Here is a 23,959-nt window from a genome sequence, read left to right on the forward strand (position 1 = left end):
AGATTACCAATTTATTATAAAAAGAAATAACTCAGGGACAGCCAGAGGGAAGAGAAGCATAGCGCAAGTTTTGGGGAAAGAGTATAGAGTTCCATGCCCTCTCCAGGTATACCACTCTTCCCAAATTTACTTGTGTTTACCGTCTAGAGCTCTCCGAACCCCCATCCTTTTGAGTTTTTATGGGAGCTTCATTACATAGGCATGATGGACTAAATCATTGGCCAATAGTGATTGAACTCAATCTCCAGCCCTGCTCCTCTCCCTGGGGTGAGGTGAGGGGGTGTGGGACTGAAAATTCCACAACTAATCACACAGTTGCTTCCTCTGATGACCAAGTCATTAGATCACATCCTTAGCTGATCTAAGAAGATGCCAAATGTCACCTTATTAACATAACAAAAGACACCTTCACTGCTCTTGTCACTTAGGAAATTCCAAGGGTTTTAAGTAGCTCTGTGCCAGAACCAGGATGAAAATCAAATATGTATTTCTAATTTATAAATCACAATATCACAAGTGTCCAAGTGGAGTGCTTCCCAATTGCATTTGATGGTTGTGGAGCCAGAGGGCAAATGCTGACAGGTGGGTGGGTCCTGGGAGGATGCTGAGGGTAAGGCCAGGACAGCAAGTCCAAAGGAAGTTCAACTATCAAGGGAGCTAAGCAAACCGTGAGACATAGGATGGCCTGCCAGAAATCAGGGGATTAAGCACACAGGAAACTAGAAGTGAGGAGAGCTGGCAGGAATGGACAATGAGAGACAATGAATAAACTCTGGAGACAAAGTGCAAATACCTGTAGCATATTCTAATGTTCACTTTTAATAAGTCTATGAGGTTAAGCTACATTCTGTTAAAGAGGCTCACATATGCACCACAGCATTGCTTATAGTAGCAAAAATAAATAAATGAAAAGGGCTGGTTAAATAAATTATAATCTCTATGATGGACTCTTCCTCTTGGTAAAGGAATAAAGATTTGTATGTGCTGAGATGGAAAGGCCTCCAAGATATACTATTAAGTAGAAAAAAGCAAGGTACAGCATATGTACATGCAGATAAATGCCTTTTTTTTCTATGAGAGGTGTGCAAGAAAATGCTATAAGTGAGTAATTCAGGGAGTAATTCTAGGGATGGAGAAAGAGACTTTTGTTTCTATGTCTTTCTGTACTATTTGAAGTTTGTGATCATGTATCTATATTTCTTTTGTTGTTTTTAAATATCAGCAATTGGTGATCTAGGATGGGATTGTGGATCTTTTTTTTTTTTTACTCTTTTTTCTCTCTTTTTTTTTTTAAGATTTTATTTATTTATTTGACAGAGAGATAGAGAGTACAAGTAGGCAGAGCGGTAGGCAGAGGGAGAGGGAGAAGCAGACTCCCCTCCGAGCAGGAAGTCCGATGCGGGGCTCCATCCCAGGACCCTGGGATACGACCCGAGCCGAAGGCAGACACTCAACCGACTGAGCCACCCAGGCGCCCCGGATCTTATTTTTGTTTTTTGTTTTTTTTTTTTTAAAGATTTTATTTATTTATTTGAGAGAGAGAGAATGAGAAAGAGAGCACATGAGAGGGGGCAGGGTCCGAGGGAGAAGCAGACTCCCTGCCGAGCAGGGAGCCCGATGCAGGACTCCAGGATCATGACCTGAGCCGAAGGCAGTCGCTTAACCAATTGAGCCACCCAGGCGCCCCTTATTTTTGGTTTCTTATTTGTACTTCTTTGCTATTCTTAACCCAATAAATATTATTTTTAGGAAGAAATTATATAAAGGAGCACAGTAAGACAGACATCTCTAAACAGAAGTATTCTCCTCCTTTTCTCCACTTTTAAAGCATAATTATCCCTCCTTTGGCGCTTGCTTTCAATTTTCCATTTTTTTCCCCCACACACTAGTAAATGCAGTTTCACAACTTGAATCCAGGACTTTCTGACTCTAAAATCTTGAATGTATTTCATATCACTTCCAAGTGAAACCCAATGGAATATTCAATTTCAAGCCTAACTTGCCTTGCAAAGTGCTACCTGGTCTTCTCACTCACCCAGGGAAATTCATACATAGAAGAGAATATTTGTACTCAGAAAGTTATTTATTTTATGTTGTCTTTTCTTCAAAACTAGATTCTAATCTGTGAGCAGGATTATGTCTTTTCTTTAGAAGGTGAATAGCTCCTCATCTGTAAATTTGCAGAATAAACACTCAAATTTATGCTGAAAAAATGAAATGAGTTGCATGCACATGTGAACAGTAAGTGTCCTAAGGTATCAATTATATGATTACCTATAGTTTTCATCTCTGAAGGGCTGCCTGGATCACTGGTGAGAAGGACAGGATTGATGAACATTGTCTACTGTGGGATGCCCTGTTTGACACCTGTTGTCTTCATGGAATTTAGCCCTCCTTTTCACTCTCCAAGCATTCTGGTTCAGACAGTAAATTAAATGATCACCCTAACTATGGGTGCAGGAAAGGGAAGTAGCAGTATGTATGCAATGTATTTGTCATCCTGTGCTCTTTTACTTCTATAAATGTAAGAATTCAAAGAACAGGGTCAACTTCTAGGGAGAAGAGTTTATACACTAGACATGAGCCATGTGGACTCCAGCAATGTAGCAGAGATAAGAGCAAAGTCTAGCCATACCAGCTGGAGAAGAGTATAAATTCATTATATCCATCACAGATACAATGGATCTTGGGCAAAATGCTGTTAAGATAAATGACTTTCCCTGAAGATGAGATTAGGAGTCACTCCAGAACTGGCCAGGATCTCAGCCTACAGATTCCAATCTTTTAGGATTCCAGCTGAAAAGTCTCTGGGAAGAAAAGTTGTAGAAATGGAGCATTCATTCTCTAGGGTTTGGATAGCTGGAGAGATTCAGAACATAGAAGCCTCTAGGACATCAGCAGCTATCCTATGACTCAATCATTAAGACTAAATAGATAGCAAGAGTTCACTGGTCATTTGCATTCAGATATTACAAAGAGAAAACTAACAAGTAATGATTCTGTTTATTATCTCTTCCATAAATCATGGGTGATGAGGTCAGTGATCGTTTGCGAGGCTGGTTAACACCGAATGTGCAAACTCTCCATTGAGTTTCCCTTAGAGTTGATATGCACACTAGTAAAACTGATGAAGATCCTTGGATCTGTGGGAGAGATGGACATAGGTTTGAGTCTCAAATCTGCCCCTTATTAGCTGTGAGATGCTGGACAAATCACCCAACCTCAAAGCCTCAGCATCCTCATCTATGAAATGGGGAAAATAGGAATGGTGACCACGAAGGGCTGTTGTGAAGATTCAGTAAGGTAACACAGAGCCTGGCACGCAGCAAGTGCTGAATAGATGCCAATTCTGTCACACGTTAAAGACAAGTTTTCCTTCTGTATTCAGACTGACCCGTGCAGTGTCTTATCTCACAGGACTTGCCCAGACCTGCTGTGCCTCCCTACTGCATGTGATGTGAAGTCCTGGGGCATGGCAGCTTCCTTGGTGATCTGAGGCTCCGGGTCAGTGGACAACAGCTCAGCCCTGCCAGACAGCTGGGAAGTGTCCTGGGTATGCATCCTAAGCTGGGAACTGGCCTCAGGGAGAATTGTTTTGGAGATAAAGAGGTTGCTATTTTGCCTTTCTCACAGCAACAATTCACTGATGGCACACAAAGAGCGTTTTTTGGTCCACTCCCATTGCAGATACATTCCAGCTGCTTTTGGATGAACTGCCCTTGTTCCCCACCCTTAGATAGCCCAGATATTTCTCTTAGGTATATCCTTTCTTCTTAAAAAGGAGGAGGAAAAAAATAAGAAAGGGAAAAAGGTGTTTTAGCCTAGAAAAGAGGACAGGAGATGAAATGCACCACTCATTCGCATTAGTTTTTTTCCTCCTTCTCTCTCCCTTTGTCTCAAAGCTCTGGAAGACATACGTAGCAAAAGCACCCTGTCAGCCGTGGACTCATCCCACACCCATTTTTCTTTGTGGCCGCTCATAAAATGCTGTAGAAGAGTTCCTGTCTAAGTATGAGATAATACTGAAACAATGTCAGGAAATTCAAGAAAAAAGCAATTAATTGTTCCTCTGGATGAGTCTGCAATGGTTCCCACTGGACAAGAGCTTTTGCTGGAAGAGCTACAGAGCCTGGTGAGATGACAGGGGAGTGGTCCTGAGTTAGCAGGTGGGCGGGAGGTAGGGTTGATTTGGTGGCTGCGGCCTTTAGAACTGTATCTTCGCCATTATCCAGGAAGCTCGAGATTTCATATCAGGATATTTCTTCTTTAGCATTGAGAAGCCAGAGATTGGTCAAGAAAAATGTGATCTCCGTGTACCCTCAGCTTCATTCCCCCGCCCCTTCTCTGCTCTCCATGGTGGTGGGGCTCAACCCTGCCCGCAGGCTAATTCCCACACTCTCCGGTCAGTTGGCTTCTGGCTTTTGGGTGTTTGCAAGATGCTGGCAAGAGGTTGCAGGTGGGGTTGAGAGGGGGGTGTGAAGATGCAGGAGGAAGGGTGCACACAGGGCAGCTCTCTGCTTTGAATGGCTTCTTCAGCAGTGGCTGCATCCTCCCTTTGACTCAGCCCCCACTGGACAGGTCTGCTGTGGCGTCAGCCCCTGTATGGTGACCCTGGCCCTGGGCTCTGGAAACTCCACTACTTTCCCCTTTGCCTCTCTGCTGTTGTTAATCTCTGGTTGCGCTCACTATCTCTTGTTTGGCTTCCCGTTCTTCTATCACCCTTGTAACTATTGCCAAGCATTGATTTCCCTTAAAAAAAAAAAGAGAGAGAGTGGTTTCCTTGTTGGACCCTGACTATGACCAGTAGGTGGTTGGGAAGAAATTAAGTATATTTAAATACTTTTCAAACAATAAATGCAGTGAACATTTGGTACTAGATTACCTTGGAAACAAGGTGACTTGCTTAACGCAAACCTTGGGAAGCCACTCATAATTAGATCTTTGCTGTTTGAACAGTGTACAGTAGTTTTGAATTTTGAAAGTTGAAGAAAAGGTATGAGATATGCGGAGGAAAAAGATGAAGAGGTTCCTAGTATTGCCTTTCACCCCATCTTGCAGAGCAGACGGGCGCCGCCTGCTTCACTTCTTCCCCTCACTTGCTCCCCCTCGCTTGCCGAAGAAGAGCAGGGGCACGGGCAGTGGTTGGCAAAGCGTTCTGGAACTGCTTGGGTTCTTTTGTTCCTTTGCCTCAAGGCCTGAGTGAGCGAGACAGATTTATTTGTGCCAGGAAAACTGTATGTTGTGGTAACCAACTCCCTCTTTTTAGTTGGCTTCATCAGGCCCTCAGTCTATTGGAGTCTGAGGTCTGAGTAAAAATGCAAAAACATACTTTCTATTATGATCTGCAGTTTTTCAGAGGAGAACCCTCATAAATGTTCAATACTGCTTTTATATGTGGGATGCATAAAGTGCAGTAAATATACACACAGACATTCTTGTTTTGCTGCTCTGAAAAGCATGCTTTAAAAACTAGAATTTCAAAGTAGCCTACTTGAGGACATTTAATTCCACCTGGGACGTGGGTGGCGTGAGACCTCGCAATAGCTAAGGCACTGTATTGACTTTATGCACCTTTAGCCACAAGGCAGGAATTCACAGCAGCCCAGCTTCTTAGTATAGTTCCAATAAAATCAGAAGCATCCAGGCCAGTTGTAAAACAAGGCCTTCATTTATAGAAGAAAAGTGTTATATAGAGTGATATTCAGCTGCTGAAGAAGCCATCTTGATTCGTTTGATAGGAAGAGCCTGTTGGAATTTTCTGGACACTTTACATGTCCTTAAACCTTCAAAATGAACAAAACTGACATGAGTTGTGTTACTTACCTGTACTTGTTAACAAAAATGAGCTTATCCCCCACTTTATAAAAAAAAAAAAAAAGGTAAAAAGATGTATTTGAAAGAATCATTTATGGACTTAAAAAAATTATTTCTCATACTGTATCCTCAGAGGCACAGAATACCATACAATTCAAACAAGGGCTTTTGTAGTTATGCTGCTTAGAATTCTCCAGCTAGTCGGATGCTTCTGTGACAGGATGATTTGTTGAGACATTATTTTTCTTATTTTCCCCTTTTCTCTAGTTTCAAGCAGAAAGGCAGTTTTCTGTGTTTTCTTGACCCAGAGGATGTTCTCGTCTCTTGCCAGCAGCCTTACCTCATTAAGGGGATTATGTTGGGGGTGTGCATGGGGAAGAGCTGGATAAGTATACACTCCTTCTAACTCGCATATCTACTACTGTGCACCCTCCTTTAAAGTAAAGCAGGGGAGAGACAATGGCAAATCCCATGACATCGTTTCTGGAACTGAAATGGACAATAGCAGCTCAGTGAATGAAGAAAATAAGGTCAAGAGAAGCTAAGTAGCTTCCTCAAGCTTACACAGATAGTCAGTGATACAGCAGGGACTTGAAATCTTATAATAAATACAAAATAAATGTGAAATACTGTGTTAGCTGTGATTGTTATGATTATTATTATTTATATATATTAACCCTGTGACCCTGAATTTTATCTCTAAAACTCATTTTTCTTCGTGTATTCTGTGAACATATTAACACTCCTTGAGATGTGGAGAGCTGATATTTGCAGATCAGAAAATCATGCACATTTAAACATAATTGTTGCTTAAAGTTCTCTACCAATTCTATTCCATTTTCTTTTCCTTATTTCCCATAATCAGATAATACAAGATAGCATAACATTTTTCTAAGCTACCATTTAAACCTACCACTTTTTTGCTGTCCCCTCTCCTTTTTTTTTTTTTTTTAATATTTTATTTATTTGTCAGAGAGAGAGAGAGAGAGGCAGGCAGAAGGAGAGAGAAAAACAGGCTTCCTACTGAGCAAGGAGCCCAATGCAGGACTTGATCCCAGGACCCCAGGGATCATGACCTGAGCCGAAGGCAAACACCCAACCGACTGAGCCACCCAGGCATCCCTGTCCCCTCTCCTTCTTTACCTACCCCCCCATTCCCCATTCCTTGCCCCGCTCCCCCAACACATAATTCCTGGTAGATTGGTTGGAGGTAGAAAGAGTCCCCTATTACATTGCTTCTGTCATCAACAATCCTGAATTCTTATTGTCATTTGGAAGTTTGTTTGTTTGTTTGTTTGTTATAACAATTGAGAATAATTCACATGCCATAAAATTTTAAAGTGTATAATTCAGAGGTTTTTAGTCTATTTAGTGTTGTGTAATCATAACCACTCACTTTAGAATATTTTCATAACCCCAAAAGAAACCCTATGCAATCCCATGTTTTATAAAATATAATGGAAAATATCTGAGAACTGATTATTGCAACCACATGTGGATATCAGGTAATCTACAGGTAAAAATACTTTTTAAAACCAGTAGAACTGGTCATTTACTTAGAAAGCTCAGGTGCATATCCTATGTCCCAGCAATTCTATCTCTAGCTGTTTGTGAAATAGAAATGCAAGACTACGTGAACTAGAAGATATGTATGGAAAAGTTCATAGCAGCATTATTTATAATAGCCTTGAACTGAAAACAACCAAATGCCCATTAACAATGGAATGGATAATTAAATTATGGTATATTCATAGAATTGAATGTCACATAGCAATAAAAAATAAAAACTATAACCATACGCAATAGCACATAAAAATTAAAAATTTCACAAAAATAATATTGCACCAAAGAATAGAAAATGGCTGCAGTATTATCCCTTTGATATGAAGTCCCCAAACCATAAAAAAGAAACTATAGTGTATTTACTTATAATAGTATTTACTAGAGTACAAGTGTAAAGAAAAACAAGGGAGTGATTCCTATAATGTCAGTACAGTGGTTATGTTTGGGGTGGAATGAGGTGGTTGTGTTTAGCATGAAGCGCTAGGAGGGTTCTATTTCTTTATCTGGGTAGTGCCTATATAGGTATGTACATTATGCTCTTTTATTAAACTGTATGTTTACATTTTATGTACTTTCTAGTATGCGTATTTTAAATATTTTTAAGACAAATAATAATAATAAAGGCAGCCTGGGGATTCTAGCTGGTTAGCCTATACACCTGATGACTGGGCTGACCCTTAACCTGATGATAATGACCTGGATGTCAGGTAGAGTGAGGAGCAGGTATTGAGGAGCCTCATAGGGCTATCCTACAAAGCCAAAGCCACCAAGAAAGGGGTAAATTGTATCTCAGGCCAGCGGTCTTTAAACTATGCTCCTGACACCTGAGGAGCCCTGTGGAGATGCCCAAGAACTACCTTGGCCCACAGAGGAATGGGTGGGGCTTCCAGATTTCCATCCTCATTTCAAAAGCATCCCTGCATATATCTGTTTTATACTCTTTGGTATATAATTTCCATTGAAGAGAGAGTTCTAGTCTTGAAACCCCCTGCTACAGTGTCTATTAACATTTTATTTTATTTTTAAATATTTTATTTATTTATTTGACAGTGAGAGACACAGTGAGAGAGGGAACACAAGCAGGGGGAGTGGGAGAGGGAGAAGCAGGCTTCCCACTGAGCAGGGAGCCCGATTCGGGGCTTGATCCCAGGATCCTGGGATCATGACCTGAGCTGAAGGCAGATGCTTAATGATTGAGCCACACAGGCGCCCTCTATTAACATTTTAAATGTGTATGCTCTTGAGGAATTCTATTTTGAGGAATCTATTATACAGAAATATTGTAAAATGTACAAAGATACATGTATGAGGGTGTTCTTCATGATATTTTTGGTAATAGCAAAAAATAAAAATAAAAAAACAACTGAAGTGTTAATTAAATATATTATTATATGTCCACATATGGAGGATTATTAAACCATTGCAGTCGAAAGCAGCACAGCCAAGGGTGCTTCTTGACCCTCTAATAGCCAATGACTTCTCTTTATACTGAATATTTTCTAATGCCCATTTTACTATTTTTTATTTATTTTATTTTTTTAAAAGATTTTATTTATTTATTAGAGAGAGAGAGCGAGAGAGAAAGCACAAGCAGGGAGAGGAGCAGAGGAAGAGGGAGAAGCAGACTCCCCGCTGAGTAGGGAGCCTGACTGGGCCTTGATCCCAAGACCCTGGATCAAGACCTGAGCCGAAGGCAGATGCTTAACCGACTGAGCCACCCAAGCGTGCTCCCCCCCTTTACTATTGTAAAACAAAATTCATAGATAATATAACCTTAGATAATTAGTGTTTTAGAAACCAATATAACATTTAACTAAAATATGAGGTAGATGTGTGTTAATATCTGTGATGATTGATTTTATATGTCTACTTGATTGGGACACAGAGTGCCTAGATACCTATTTGGCCAGTCACTATTCTGTGTGTGTCTGTGAGGAAGTTTTGGATGAGATTAACATTTTTTTTTTAAAGATTTTATTTATTCATTTGACAGAGAGAGACAGCGAGAGAGGGAACACAAGCAGGGGGAGTGGGAGAGGGAGAAGCAGGCTCCCCACTGAGCAGGGAGCCCGATGCGGGGCTCGATCCCAGGACCCTGAATCATGACCTGAGTCGAAGGCAGATGCTTAACGACTGAGCCACCCATGTGCCCTGAGATTAATATTTAAATCAGTAGATCTAGTAGAGCTGATTGCTCTTCCTAATGTGGGTGAGCCTCATCCAATCAGTTGAATGCCTGACTAGAACAAATAGGCTGATCCTCATCTAAGTAAGAAGCAATTCCTCCTGCCTGACTGCCTTCAAACTGTGGCATGTTTTCTTTTCCCTGCCTTTGGATTTGAATTGAAACCTTAGCTCTTCCTGGGTCCCAAGCCAGCTGGCCTTCAGACAAGAACTATGCCATTGGCTTTTTTGTGTCTCCAACTCACTCTACAGACCTTGGGACGTGTCTGCCTCTATTATCACACGAGTCAATTCCTTATAATAAACCTCTTCATATTAATCAGGAGAACCCTGATGAATACAGTATCCATTTAATTATGTAAAGGTTCAGGCACAATGAAATTAACAGGTAAAATAGTACCATCGGACCCTTTGAGACGGGTACCAATGCGGACAAGTTGCACAGACATGATTCCAAACAAAAGAAAATGCAGAGTTCTCTCACTTTACAGTAATCATATTTTTTGAAAATTCAGAAAATGTATGCATATTAAAACTATGGCTTGTGTTTACCTGTATAACAACATAAGGTCCTAGCCTCAAATAATTGTAAATGGGTTTTTCACCTACATAAATGTCTGGTGAGATATTCAAAAGTCAGGCAGAAGGTTGAAGAATTTCTCATTGTGTGGGACTGGTATGAACGTTGCCCACTCAATGCCCATAGCATCCTCCAATTATCTGAAACCCAAACTACCTTCACGTGTTTCTGTGTGGGGCAGTACAGCCTCCACTGAGAACCACTGATTTTTTTTTTTTTTAAGATTTTACTTATTTATTTGACAGAGAGAGACAGAGCGAGAGAGGGAACACAAACAAGGGGAGTAGGGGAGGGAGAAGCAGGCTTCCCGCGGAGCAGGGAGCCCGATGCGGGGCTCCATCCCAGGACCCTGGTATCATGACCTGAGCCGAAGGCAGACGCTTAATGACTGAGCCACTCGGGCGCTCCAGAACCACTGATTCTTATGGAAACTTTCCAAGATAATAATTATCTGTGTGCATGTGTGTAAATATGTACTATATTAGTTTCCTAGGGCTGCCACAATAAATTACCACAAACTGGATGGCTTAAAACAACAGAAATGTATTCTCTCACTATTCTGGAAGTCAGAAGTCCAAAATCGAGGCGTCAGCGGGGTTGGTTCCCTCTGGAGGCTCTGAGGGAGAATCTGCTCCAGGCCTCTCTTCTGGTTGCAAATAATCCTTGGTGCTCCTTGGCTTATGGAGGGCGCCATTCCAATTACTGCCCTCATCTTCATGTATCTTTTCCTCCGTGTGTCTGCATCTTCTTTTCTGTCTCTTGTAAGGGCAGTCCTCGTTGAATTTACGGCGCTCTCTAATCCCAGATGAGCTCATCTCAAGACCCTTCCTTACCTTGGTCACATCTGCAAAGACCCTATTCCAAAATCAGATCATATTCTGAGGTTCCACGTGGATGTGAATTTTCTGGGGGCGCTATTCCACCTGCTACATATACTTATACATGTAAGTATATATGTAAATGTGTTAAGAGGTCACGAAGAATACACAGCAAACTGTTACATGATACCAATGTGAAAAGTTTCCGACCAGGCAGGGGGAAATGAAGGCAACTTATACTTTTTATTCTCACTTCTGAAATTAATTTAAAATTTAAAAAAAATTAACAAGCTAATATTAGCTTATTAGTAGTTCTATTCTAATAACTGTAACCGTTTAGAAAATCTCTCCGCCGTAGTCAAAAGGACAAGCAGGTTGTAAGCAGATATGCTGCGGTCTTTTTTCTCAGCTAATGCCTTCTCAGGGAGCTACGTAATTAGAATTAAGCTTGGGTGTAGAGCTATTATTTTGTATTTTTATGCTTTGTGTGTGTTGGAGGGAAAGAATCTCCGACTCACCAGGGGGAACACATTTTCCCAACCGTGGGGAAGAAAATAAAATTCTGACCTTTTAAAGGGACAGCCATGATTGAAGCAAGAGCCAGCTGGTGTTGTCAACAGAAGGGCAACTGGTTTTCCAGTGGTATGACCATAGCTACCTTTGCTGGGGCATCCCAGCAGAGAATACGTGAGAAAAGGATCACTTTTCCTCAGAATTTGTGGGTAAGAAAATAAATTCCCCGTACTGATAAATTAGTACAAATGCAAGATAGGCTGGTTCAAAATTGGGACCATTAGGTGGCATCATTGGGAACAGAGAAAATTTTAAATTAGCAAAGGGACAAGCATGCAGTGCTGAGGCCACTATTCTCTTTGAGTTTTGGAACTAATAGATTTTTCATCCATGGTTCATTTCCTGCTTATCTGTATATTGCAGCACATGCCTCCTCCTATCAAAAGTGACTTCAAAATAAACACGTGCAAGGGTCGTTTTGCAACCAAAGCCACAGGTACAAGGTGATGCTGAAAGGCAAATATATATTCTGGGGATCTTGATTTGCTTTCAGTTTTCCATGCTTTGGTGCATGAACGTTGTTGGGTTATTTTAAAATCATTTCCAAGGAGTCTTTTAAAAAATATTTAAGCTACAGAGTTCAAAGTGCATATACCATTTTAATTCTGCTAAAATAAGCCATAGCCATGTGAACTTGAAAAGATCTAGGTTTTTATTTTGATGTTTATTATTTATTAAGAAGTCAAATAGTCATCTATTTAATCAAAGGGCATTTGCTTCAAATTGCTTCCATCCATTGTTCTTACCATGAAAGACTGATTGTGCTTTGAACTTGGCTTCTTTTTTTATGGGAGAGATAAAGAAAAATTCTTATAAAAGAACATACACATCAAAGAATCAGCTTCCTAAAACATTTTCCTTTTATACATGTTGGCTACATGCCTACATCTGTTCATAAATTGATATGTAGTCTTTTTAATGCACATTTGCCATTACTGAATGTTACCTCCTTCAAAGATGAAAATACCAATAGATTGGAAAATGAACTTGAGATGAGGAATAGCATAGAAAAGTCTGTGGCTTATGGCTGTTTGTTTTCTTGTATCTTTGCATGAGGTCTATCATAACCTTCTGTTTAACCTGAGATTCAGTTTTTAATAATTTATTAGCAGATAAAAATATAGTGAGAAGTGGCCAAAACCAAGATATGAGAATGTACCAGAAGTCTGGGATTGACTACAATATTTAATAAAAACCCTTTAATAAGCCTTTTTTTGGTTATGCCCAATGAGACTCCAGAGCCTCATCTCAGGTAGTAGTTGAGATAAAAGATACACATTGTCCACAAACTACATGCAGGAATGCAAAACACAGGAATATTTATTATTTTTTGCCCTTCCAGACAACCCAAGAGAAGGGGAATTTTGAAAATTGAGACTGAAATAAGAAATGGATGGGGAAAAGTTCTCAGGAAGAGACAAGTGAGGAAGAGGGAGGGTGGGAAAGCCTAGTAAGAGATTCCTTGTAGGGGACAAGGGTCAGTGGACTTTAAGCATGATAGCATCTAAAATTAAAATTTAAGTGTTTCATGTCTCTCTCTTGGAATTTCCCTCATTATCACCAAATCTTTCATATGTCAGATAGCTATCATAGCACTGTGATAGTACCACTTTGGGGAATGAAGTGAGATCTTTGAATTTGGGGCATAGATGCCAAGAGAGCACTGAGGTTTTCAGAAGTGGTAATATCACTAGAGGAGACAGATCACTTACACAGAAGTAGGAATTCAAAACAAAAGGAGACATTTGTGGAAATGCTCTAGTCTGGGGATCCTCAGAAACACTGGCAAAAGACACGTGTAGAGGATAGAATTACACTTGTCATATCATCACTCAGTAGGACTGCTGAGGGTCACTGTTGATTGACAGCTTCCAGCTGCCTCACCTAGAGCCACATAGCACTCACACCCCAAGCCACACTTCCCAGGGCTATACCTGAGCCAGTGTCTGAGCACGGTGTGGGTACTCGAGCTGGGCTGTGCCTCCCTGCTTTGGGACTCCTAGAGGCAGTCTTTTCTGGGCCCTCCATCAGCCCTGCTGAGACTTTCTCTGAACTCCACTGCGGTCTGAGCTTCTTCCCACCCAATCCTTCCTTATCGCTCTCCTTCCTCAGGAGTCAGACCTGCACTGCAACCTGAGGGTTCTCCATACCTCCTCCTGCTCCCCTCCCCTCATCCTTCCCCTGGGAAATCTCTTGCATGGCTAACACACCTTAGTGTCTATTTTTTGAAGGAACTAAACTGACACAGGTGGTCCCAAGAGTTGGGTCTGAGAAAACTGACAGTAAGATGGGGCTTGGGACTGGCTCACTCACTGGCTGGCCAGCACCAAGGACCCTATCCTGACTACAATGGGGAGGACATGATATAGTCTTTGGTACAAGGTGAGAGCCCAAATGCTGAAGATTTTTAGAAAATGTCCCATTAGAGAGAAATGCAGTGATTCTGACATGTGAAAGATATCAGGGAGTAATGCCTACAGGGAGTAGAATTGCCTTATTTTTTAATAAGCTATATTGATGTCCTTCGATGGGATAATGAGAAATTGAGGGCAGTTAACAAACAATTAAAGCCTAGGTGTGCGAGCCAGAGGGCCTCTGACAGCTCAAGAAGAGCTCTTTAACTTCTAAAAAGGAAGAGTAAAAACAGCCTGGTAGCAGGAAGAAGCTATGCCAGAGCCACAGAACTCTGGCGATGTTGAAATGTTCAGACGAGGCAGGTCTCCCAGGCTAAGGTCAGGGCCTTGGCTGGCAAACCCTGGGACCCAGAACTCTCTGGGCTTGCAGACGTGGTCACCCTTCCTTAGTAGGAGCTATCACTCCTCCTGCCTGAAGCTGCCATTACAGAGACCTTTCCCCTGCAAGGCAACAGGTGCCCCCCTCAGGAGCTGCTCCCACCACCTCTCCTGGCTGCCAGAGTGATGATCAGGGTTAAATCTTCATGTGACCTTGCAGGTATGTGCTGGGAAGGAGGAAATTACACCCTAAAAGAGTTAGAAGAATTAGTTAGCAAGTACCATGAAGAATGAGGGGATTATGGGGCACATGGCTGGCTCAGTTGGTGGAGCCTGTGACTCTTGATCCTGGGGTTGTAGGTTTGAGCCCCAAGTTGGGTGTAGAGATTACTTAAAAAAATTAAAATCTAGAAAAAAAAAAGAAGCAGAATGAAGGGATTATCCCTGGAATTGGTTTTAGAGGGTTCTTGATCAAGGGGGTTGGAACAAAAGAATGGTTAAGTGAGAATTCATTGACTTTGGAGGCTCTGGTGAGGCCCCAGGGGATTAGGGAAACTCAGAAGACTAGAGGTGGCTGATGCCAAGTAAAGTGGAGAAGCCTGAGTTATTCTGGCAAACCAGAAGAGGAGAGCCAAACAGAAGAAAGAGGCTGCTGGGAGTGGGCATGCAGGCATGGATGTATTACGGAAGGCCAAAAGGTCGTATGTTTGAGCAGCTGAATCTTCACATCTGTTGGTCAGACTGAGACCACACTTCTCCTCGTTGTTCCCAGGCAGTCACTTAGTGTGGGTACCACAGCTGAGCCTGCCCAGCACTGGGCTTCTCTAATAGGGATAGCCGAGACTGTCTCAGAACTGCACTACAACTTAGGGTCTCCCTCGCCGATCCTTCTTTTCCTGCTCTCATTGCCAAGGTCTCAGACCTGCACTGGGGCCCCAGGGCTCTCCTTACCTATTTCTGCTCCCTTCTCCCTTCATATTCACAGGCATTCCTGCCAGTGAATCTTTTGCATGTCTAATCTCATTTGGGTCTGCTTCTTAGAGGATGTGAACCGCCGAAGAACACAACTCGGCTACATGTGGCAAATTTTATTAAGCTCCTTTACTTCCTGAGTCTGTGTCACACTTCCCTGTTGCCTTGAGTGTCTAGCAGCAGTTTTTGTTGAAATCTGGACATTTTAGGTAATACATTTAAAGCAACTCTGGATTCTGATTTTTCTACCCACTGAAGATTGTTTTGGTTGCAGTTTTGTTTATTTCTTTGTGGAGTAATTTACCTGGCAAGATCTGTGAAATCTATCTCCTCTGTGGTTTGTGCCTACTGATGTCTCTGCTTCATGTTTTTTGGTTTTTTAAATAGTCTTGTTTTTATTTTTAACCTTGCTTCTTTAAAGTCACCACTGGGTCTGCACTGCTTCGTTTAGACAGAGGTTGGGTAGAGGTAGGACTCAACCACGTAAGCCAGTAAGGCTTCTGTTCTCTGCTGGATAAATATGTACCAGGGTGAAGTGGGCGACATTCAGAGTTCATGCCATTTTCAAGTATGCCTAGGCTTCTACTCTGGGCCCTTTTGCCTCTCCTCTGCACATGCGCTCAGCTTCAGGGTCAGCAAGGCCTTGTAACTGCTTTGGGTTTTCTCCAGTGTAAGCGGCACATACACACAGACAAGCAAGAAATATGCCTTCTCCAACAATGGCTACAACCTCAGCCTAGCAGAGCTGTGAGCCTTTCCTATTCAACTATTGTGATTGTCACTTTTACCAATAACACTGTTGGTTGCAGTCTTTTCCCACCACACCGCACTGAGCAAGCCCCTTCACCAGTTAGGGAGAAAGTGCTACTTGGTCCTTGTGACCTGCCCTGCCTTGGAAAATTTCCTTGTCCACTGAGCTGGGGGAGAAGGGGGGTGGCCCAAGTCCAGAGCACTACAGATACCCATGTTCCCACTTGGGAAGTTAAGCAGCTTTTCAAATACAAATGCTTCTCAGATTGTTGCATGCTTTTATTAATTTTCAGAATGTTGAAGGATGATTTGTTTGCCATTTTTTTCCAGCTTTATAGTTGCTTTTCAGGTAGAGGATTTGCCAATCTCCTCACTTGTCTGTAACCAGGAATCCATCTCTACAACAGCTTCTTTTTGTGTGTGTGTGTGTTTATTTAAATTCCAGTTAGTTAACATATAGTGTAATATTAGTTTCAGGTGTACAGTATAGTGATTTAACACTCCCATACGTCACCTCGTGTTCATCACAACACATGCACTCCTTAATCCCCATCACCTGTTTCACCCATCCCCCCACCCACCTCCCCTCTGGTCACCATCAGTTTATTCTCTATAGTTAAGAGTCTGTTTTTTGATTTGCTTCTCTTTTTTCCTCACTATGATTATTTGTTTTGTTTCTTAAATTCCACATATGAGTGAAATTGTATGGTATTTGTCTTTCTCTGACTGACTTACTTCACTTAGCATAATACTCTCAAGCTCCATCCACGTTGGTGCAAATGCCAAGATTTCATTCTTTTTTATGGCTGAGTAATATTCCAGTGTGTGTGTGTGTGTGTGTGTGTGTGTAAACACTGGGGTGCATGTATCCCCTGGAAATAGTGTTTTTACAAATTAGTAATTTTATTGATTTGAAGGGATACATGAACCCCAATATTTATAGCAGCATTATCAACAATAGCCAAATTATGGAAAGAGCCCAAATGTCTACAACAGCTTCTTTTTTTTTTTTTTTAAAGATTTTATTTATTTATTTGACAGAGAGAGACACAGCGAGAGAGGGAACACAAGCAGGGGGAGTGGGAGAGGGAGAAGCAGGCTTCCCGCTGAGCAGGAAGCCTGATGCGGGGCTCGATCCCAGGACCCTGGGATCATGACCTGAGCCGAAGGCAGACGCTTAATGACTGAGCCACCCAGGCACCCCTGTTACAACAGCTTCTTAATTGTTATTTCTGACTCTAGCCTTTCTCCCCTCCAAGCTCCAGACTGAAGTCTAAATGATCATTCTAAAATATAAATATGATCGTATCTCATAATTTAAATCCTTCAATGGCTTTCTATTTTCCTTGGCATGAGATCCTTATAAGTCTCATAATCTGGGTTCTGCTTGCTTTTCTAGCTTTCTTTTTACTACTTCTCCCTAGAAGCCTTTGCTCTGATTGGACTAGACATCACTCATGCCACACTTTCTTTTATCCATGGGACTCAACATTTGTCCTTCTCCTTGCAACACTCACAACCTACCTCCAGCTCCCTCCTTCTCCCTCATCTCTCCCAGCCCCAGGTTTTACTTTCCTGACTGACTGTTGCCCTTCAGATTTCAGTTTAGATATCATTTCCTTCCAGGGTTACCCTTACTGCATACACCCTTCTCCATTCCAGGTTTGGTGCCTTTGATCTGTGTTCCCATCACTGGCCACATTTCCCCTATTCTAGACTTGATTATGCTGCAGTTTAATGGTCTCTTCCACTAGAGTATAAACTCCGTGGGGCAGAGCTAATAGCTGTATGTTCATTGCTGGAGTCTTAGCCTGGAGACCAATGCCAGACTGACTCTGAAAAAAACACTTGTTAAATGATAACAAATGAGGAGTCCTGCTTAAATCAGGAGTCTACAAAATCTTTCTGTAAAGGGCCCATTCATAAATATTTTAGGCTTTGTGGACCAGTAAGTCTCTGTTGGAACTGCTCCACTCAGCTGTTTTAGCAGCCATAGAAAATATAATGAATGGACATAGATTTGTTCCAGTAAAACTTTGTAAATCCTGGTGGCTGGCCCATGGGCTGTTGTTCACAAATCTCTGAATTAAATGAATGAATGGTAGGTGGTTATGAAGTGTTTCAATGAATTAATGGATCTCTAACTTGTAGTTCTTTTGTAAATAATTAAAACCCATTTTCTCTACCTTTGGTCTAACCAAGAAAAAAAATAATTAGCATTTTCCACATAATAATCCACCATTAGAAATAAAATTATGTCCTTTTATATTTTAATACAAAAACCATCACAGGGAATGTTCGGTTCTTCTTTTGTCTCTCTTCATTTAATCTTTCTTTCTTCTCTTATTTTTCATTATTTCACATAACCCAAGGCACAAGTTTAAAGAAAGAATTCAAGATAATTAACATGGTTAAATGACAGTTTACACAGTGTGCTGAGCATAGTTGTAAAGAACTGTAAAGAAATATGTGAATTAGGAATATCATTGGAAAATGATAATTTGATGTTTTGAAGCTCCATCTATTTGGCATTATATCCTTTTTCTTCCTTTTATCTACTTAGTAATACCAGGTTTTACACTAATACACTTACTTTTTTAGCAATGTAGTCCATTAATTAAATGAGAATTGGTGCATTATTAGATCGATACTTGCTCTTTAAGAATCATTGTATTCTGGAAGCACCTGGGTGGCTCAATTGGTTGAGCATCTGACTCTTGATTTCAGGTCAGGGAATGGGATCAAGCCCCTCAATGGGCTCCACACTCAGTGGGGAGTCTGCTTGAAATTCTTTCTCTCCCTCTGCCCCTTCCCCTGCTTTCTCTCTCTCAAATGATAAATAAATAAATCTTTAAAAAAAAAGAATCACTGCATTCTGTTCTATGACTTTACATGTATAATTATGAAGAAAACCTACTTCAGTTAGAAAATATCTTTATAAATATTAGCAATTACATTGTTATTACTAGCTATAATATTAATAATATAACATTATTACTAGCAATATACATTATTATCGTGGAGATAATTCATTATATTTCTTATAACTGGATTAGTATTTCTGTTTTTGTTCATGTATTGGGCATTTGCCCTAAATATATATATAGAAAGGAACAGAATACTAGAGTTAATCAGTAGCAACTGAATACACATTTAGTTTGTAAACTTTAAAAATTAGCATTCTCTGGGATGCCTGGGTGGCTCAGTCGTTTAAGCATCTGTTGTCAGCTCAGGTCATGATCCCAGGGTCCTGGGATCGAGTCCTGCATCAGGTTCCTTGCTCAGTGGGGAGTCTGCTTCTCCCTCTGCCTGCCGCTCCCCCTGCTTGTGTTCACTCTCTCTCTCTCTGACAAATAAATAAATAAAAATCTTTAAAATAAAAAAAGTAAAGCTTTTAAAAAGTAAAAAATAAAAATTAGCATTCTCTGAATTCACTTCCAAGATGTGTTTTTATCACTTAAGACATGAGACAGCTTATTCAAGTTTTTTATTGGGAATTTTTTTTATGAAGAAAAATTGCTGGGGCGCCTGGATGGCTCACTTGTTTGAGCAACTGACTCTTGGTTTCGGCTCAGGTTGTGATCTTGGGGTCATGAGATCAAGCCCCATGGCAGGCTCCATGCTCAGCAGGGAGTCTGCTTGAGATTCCCTCTCCCTCTCCCTCTGTCCCTCCCACTGGTGCTCTCTCTCTCTCTCTCCCTAAAATAATAAATAAATAAATCTTTTTTAAAAAAAGAAAAATTGTTCTCAACTATTTCTTAAAATTTCTCCAAGTATTCGTTTGCAAACTTTTCTACTAACGAAGCATACAGTGAGAGTTCATGTTAACAGGGATTTCTTTATTGATATAGAGAAAAATCAGATGTTATATTTCTGAAGTCACCTTCTACTCTTGGGGAATTTTGAGAAAAGACTCAAGGGAACAAGGAGAACTTACCTGGATAATCTTGTCTCCAGCAATCTTAGGCAAAAGGCCAACAATCTCACATGTTTTCCTCAGGTACTTCAAGATCAACCAATTCACAATAGGTGGCTGAATTGATAATTTGTTTTATCTTAGTGGTTCATTTAATTGTAGTCATTAAAGCTTAGTGAAAGACTGTTCTAAAAACTCAGCAATTAGTCCTGGGAAATTGCATAAACAAAAACTATTTATCTCAGTGTGAAATTCAATAAATACCACATTAAGGATAAGAGTTTCTAATTAAGGGAGGGCCACACGTCTATACCTTCACACAAAGGTATCTGAGGACCAATTGGAACTGTATCTGTGTAAACTCAGGAGCATACCATGCTTTACATGTAGACTCCTTCTTCTAATTGAATTTGTACACAAATTGAGATAATGTTCCTTATCTTACAATGGCATTTCTGAAATCTCTATTTTAGTAGATGTTACTAAAAAAAAAAAAAGGAGTTCTATGGTCAAATACACTGGGATATTCTGTATTAAATAGAATAAAGTAGTTGGCTTTATTTCCTAGGGGACTTCTCTGATCTTTGAATATGCTAAAATGTACACTAGACTGTCTGGGAGAGGAGCGTAGTATTTTGCAAGCTTATTCCTGTGGAACTACATTTTCCTCTAAATCTCTATTAGTGTGATAAGGAATCATTCCTTAAAAAAAAATAAGGTTGGAAGACCCTTTTACAACGTGACCTTTTAAATGAACTAGTTATCACTTTTATAGTCTATCTTCTTACTTTCTGTAGCACCTTTAAAAAGTAATTTTGAACTTGAAGTTGTAAGAATAGTACAAAGAACTTTTATTTACCCTTTACCCGATCCTTAGTTTGCCACATCGCTTTTTATTCCCTCTGTCTCTCTCTCTCTTCCTATCTCTCTTTTCTTCACCCTTGTCTCTATTTATCTATGTAGCTAGCTACTTACCTACCTGCCTTCCCACCTAGCACTATTTTGTCGTGAATTATTTGAACGTAGTACTTTTTACCCCAGTGCATAGCACTATGCCTGAAACACCGCAGAGAGTCTTTAAATGATTGATGATTAGTGAGTAATGCCTTTTAGAATGTTACCTAAACAAAGGTCAATTATAAAAGGCCATTCTGGAATAACTATTTAAATGTGAAGTCTTTATCTATTATGAAAAGCCAGTGAATCAATTTTAAACATCAGAAATATCATCTTATTAATTCTTAACAATTGCAGCATTTGAAAGTTTCCTAACCAAGAATCAGAACAAACACCTGACTATGTTTTCTTTTTCTGAATTATGAATGAGCTCATGTGATGAACCAAAACCAGATACCTTGCCTTCTATTCCAGTCCAGGACCAATATGTCCAGCCCTGTGGTCTCAAGCCAGCTGGTACACTTACCTACTGACTAAATTAAAACCCACACAACCCACTGAAAGAGACACTGAATTCTGTCATTTGGGTCTTTTCTGTGATCTTTCTTCGGTGTATAACTCAGCTCTCTCAACTTTCTCCTTCAGTTTTATTTCTCCATCAGAATAAATTTTCTCTAGTATTGGCACCTTCAAAGCTTAGAGAGACTTGCCTATTGGTACCAAGAAAAACCCCCTGTTAACATGGTTACATTCAATCAGTTAGAACTTAAACCTCTTTCTAATCAGTTTGGAGAATAACAAGTAACAAGAATGTTGAATGTGCAAAGTAGAGGTAATGGACAAATAAAATGATTTATTCGATTTTAAGGATGTTAAATGCTTCTACTTACACGAGGGACCTAAAGTAGTCAAATTCACTGAGACAAAAAGTAGAATGGTGATTATCCGGAGTTGAGGGGAAGAGGAAATTAGGAGTTATTGTTTAATGGGTAGAGATTCTGTGTGAAAAGAAGAAAAAGTTTTGGAGACAGATAGTGATGATGATTCACAAAAATGGGAATGTGCCTAATGCCACTGAACTGTATGCTTAAAATGGTTAAAATTTTATGATTTTTTACCAGATTTTAAAAAAGAAAACTAAATGCTACTGGAACGGTACCTATTTGCCTGTAGATATGTAAACATCCTTCTGGTTTTTTAATACATGCAATTATGGTTATATTTTGCCTACATAAAATCAAATTTCACAAAATTTGTATTTTTTATACAATATATATTTACTTGGTAATTTTTCCACTTCCAAAAGAGAATTTAATGGAGGACATAGGATGTGAGCATCATTTGGACCTTTCAAGAGTCTGGTGGCTGGCTCATGCATGGGAAAAACAGAACAGCCTGGGAAAGAGCAGAAAGGCTGACACTGGGAGGTAATGAGACTCTCACCAGGAGCTAGGCAAGGAAGGTATTTCCCCTGGAGTAGGTGTGGATCAAGAAAGTGAGCAGGACTGGAATCACATAAAGCAAGGGACTCCAACAGCAACAGTCTCTGTTGGAACAGTCTCTGTAAGGAATGGAATGTGATTTGTAACTGCTTTGAGGTTTGAACTCTTTCTTCAATTATGTCTTCATTTTAAAAGCTTCTTTATGATACAAGTTTTTTATTTGTCTTTTCTTTATGTTCCTTTCCTCCTCTCCACTTAGATCTAATATCTGTGCACAGGTCCAGTGTCAGTATTGTTCTGATGATTGCTCATCTTGGAGAAGTACTCATTTCATATTAGAGACTATTGTGGGGAAGAAGGAGGAGGCCCAAGATGGGCAGTCCAAAGCTTTGTTTTAGGTTTATCCTAAATGCCATCTCATCTGTTTGTTTCCTTTGCCTGGGAGATAACTCCTCTTAGTTTTTGGTGTTCAAGGGCAAAGATCTCTGGCCACAGTTTTTTTGTGTGTGATCTGCCCATTCACCTTCCCTCCTTCTCTTACCCAATTTCAAACATCTAGCCCCATAGACTAAAAGTTGGATTTTAGACATGTGTAAATAGAATATGAGTACATCTTCTTCTTCAGCTGCAACCACCTGCCCTGTTATTCTCCCTCTGAGTAAAGGATCAAGACATGCCTTTCAGGATTGTGATTCTAGATTTTATTAAAACCTTCAAGATTTTAGGGAAATCTGTTTTCAGTTTGAGGCATGCAAAGGTCTGGCCAGCTCTAGTCTCCTTCTGAGTCTTAGGCCAACTTTCGTAGTATTTCATAGATACTGTTTCATGGTAGGTGTGCAGGTTGTGCTACTTCCTTATTACATGGTCAACCAAGTTTCATCTCTGTTCTTTTCATTTTTAGACAACAATCCCAAATAGCAAAAATTTAAGTATTACTTGAATGAATTTCTGGATCCCCACTCTAAACCCAATCCTGAAGATGCCGCAGAAGGAAGAAAGAAAATAGATGGATCTAAGAAAATATTGGAAAAACTGAAAAGTCCCTGGAGTGAGTTCCAGATGAAGTAAGAGCCTAGGAAGGGGTGAGTAGCCACAGATGGAAGGTAACATGGGCATAGAAAGAGAGCTCTGAACAGCTCTTGCTTTCTCTGTCTAAACTTGAGGCAGAAAATGAGAAGTGCAGATCAGTGAGATTAACACAAAGTGGTCTTTGAGCCCAGTAGGGTTTGGGAGGAGTGCAAACAATTGAGCAGGGCTTGGGTTTCCCCATCTTCCCTCCTTGTCTCCCATGGTACACCCCAACAACAAGTAGTTACAAGTAAGGGAGACAGTTCTTGGAAAAGGTGGTGGCAAATGGGGAAGCCAAATTGCAAAGTCGTCATCTTTCTTTTATTATGCATTCCCTTTAAGATTGGACACAAGACTTGACTTTCTCTGTCATTGATCCTATTCAACATAGCGTTACAGTCCTAGTCAGTGAAATAGGGCAATGAACTAAATGAGTTTAAAGATTAGAAGGGAAGAAAAGAAAGTCACTACTTGAAAATGATAAGATCAATCTATGTTTAAAAAAGCTGAATCAACCGGGAAACTGATAGAATGAATAAGAGAGTGTAGCAAGTATCCTTAACCCATACTATGTTTTACACCAGCAATAACCAACTAGAAAATGCATTAGAAATCCAGGCATCATCCACAAGAGTATTAAAAAACCTGTA

The 23,959-nt window shown here is 40.4% G+C and overlaps 1 long non-coding RNA gene across 1 annotated transcript in view; it reads left to right on the forward strand.

The window, feature by feature from the left end:
• LOC123861646 (uncharacterized) overlaps nucleotides 1-23,959 on the forward strand; it is a 77,021-nt gene that overhangs the window by 28,966 nt on the left and 24,096 nt on the right. Inside the window, exon 2 of the long non-coding RNA XR_006795080.3 lies at nucleotides 23,143-23,323. This is a non-coding gene — a long non-coding RNA (uncharacterized LOC123861646). The remainder of the gene's footprint in view (nucleotides 1-23,142; nucleotides 23,324-23,959) is intronic.

The sequence above is a fragment of the Mirounga angustirostris genome, unplaced genomic scaffold, assembly GCF_029215605.1.
Source record: "Mirounga angustirostris isolate CCGP_5_RB_7025 unplaced genomic scaffold, mMirAng1.0.hap1 SCAF_9, whole genome shotgun sequence".
NCBI classification, from domain to species: Eukaryota; Metazoa; Chordata; class Mammalia; order Carnivora; family Phocidae; genus Mirounga; species Mirounga angustirostris.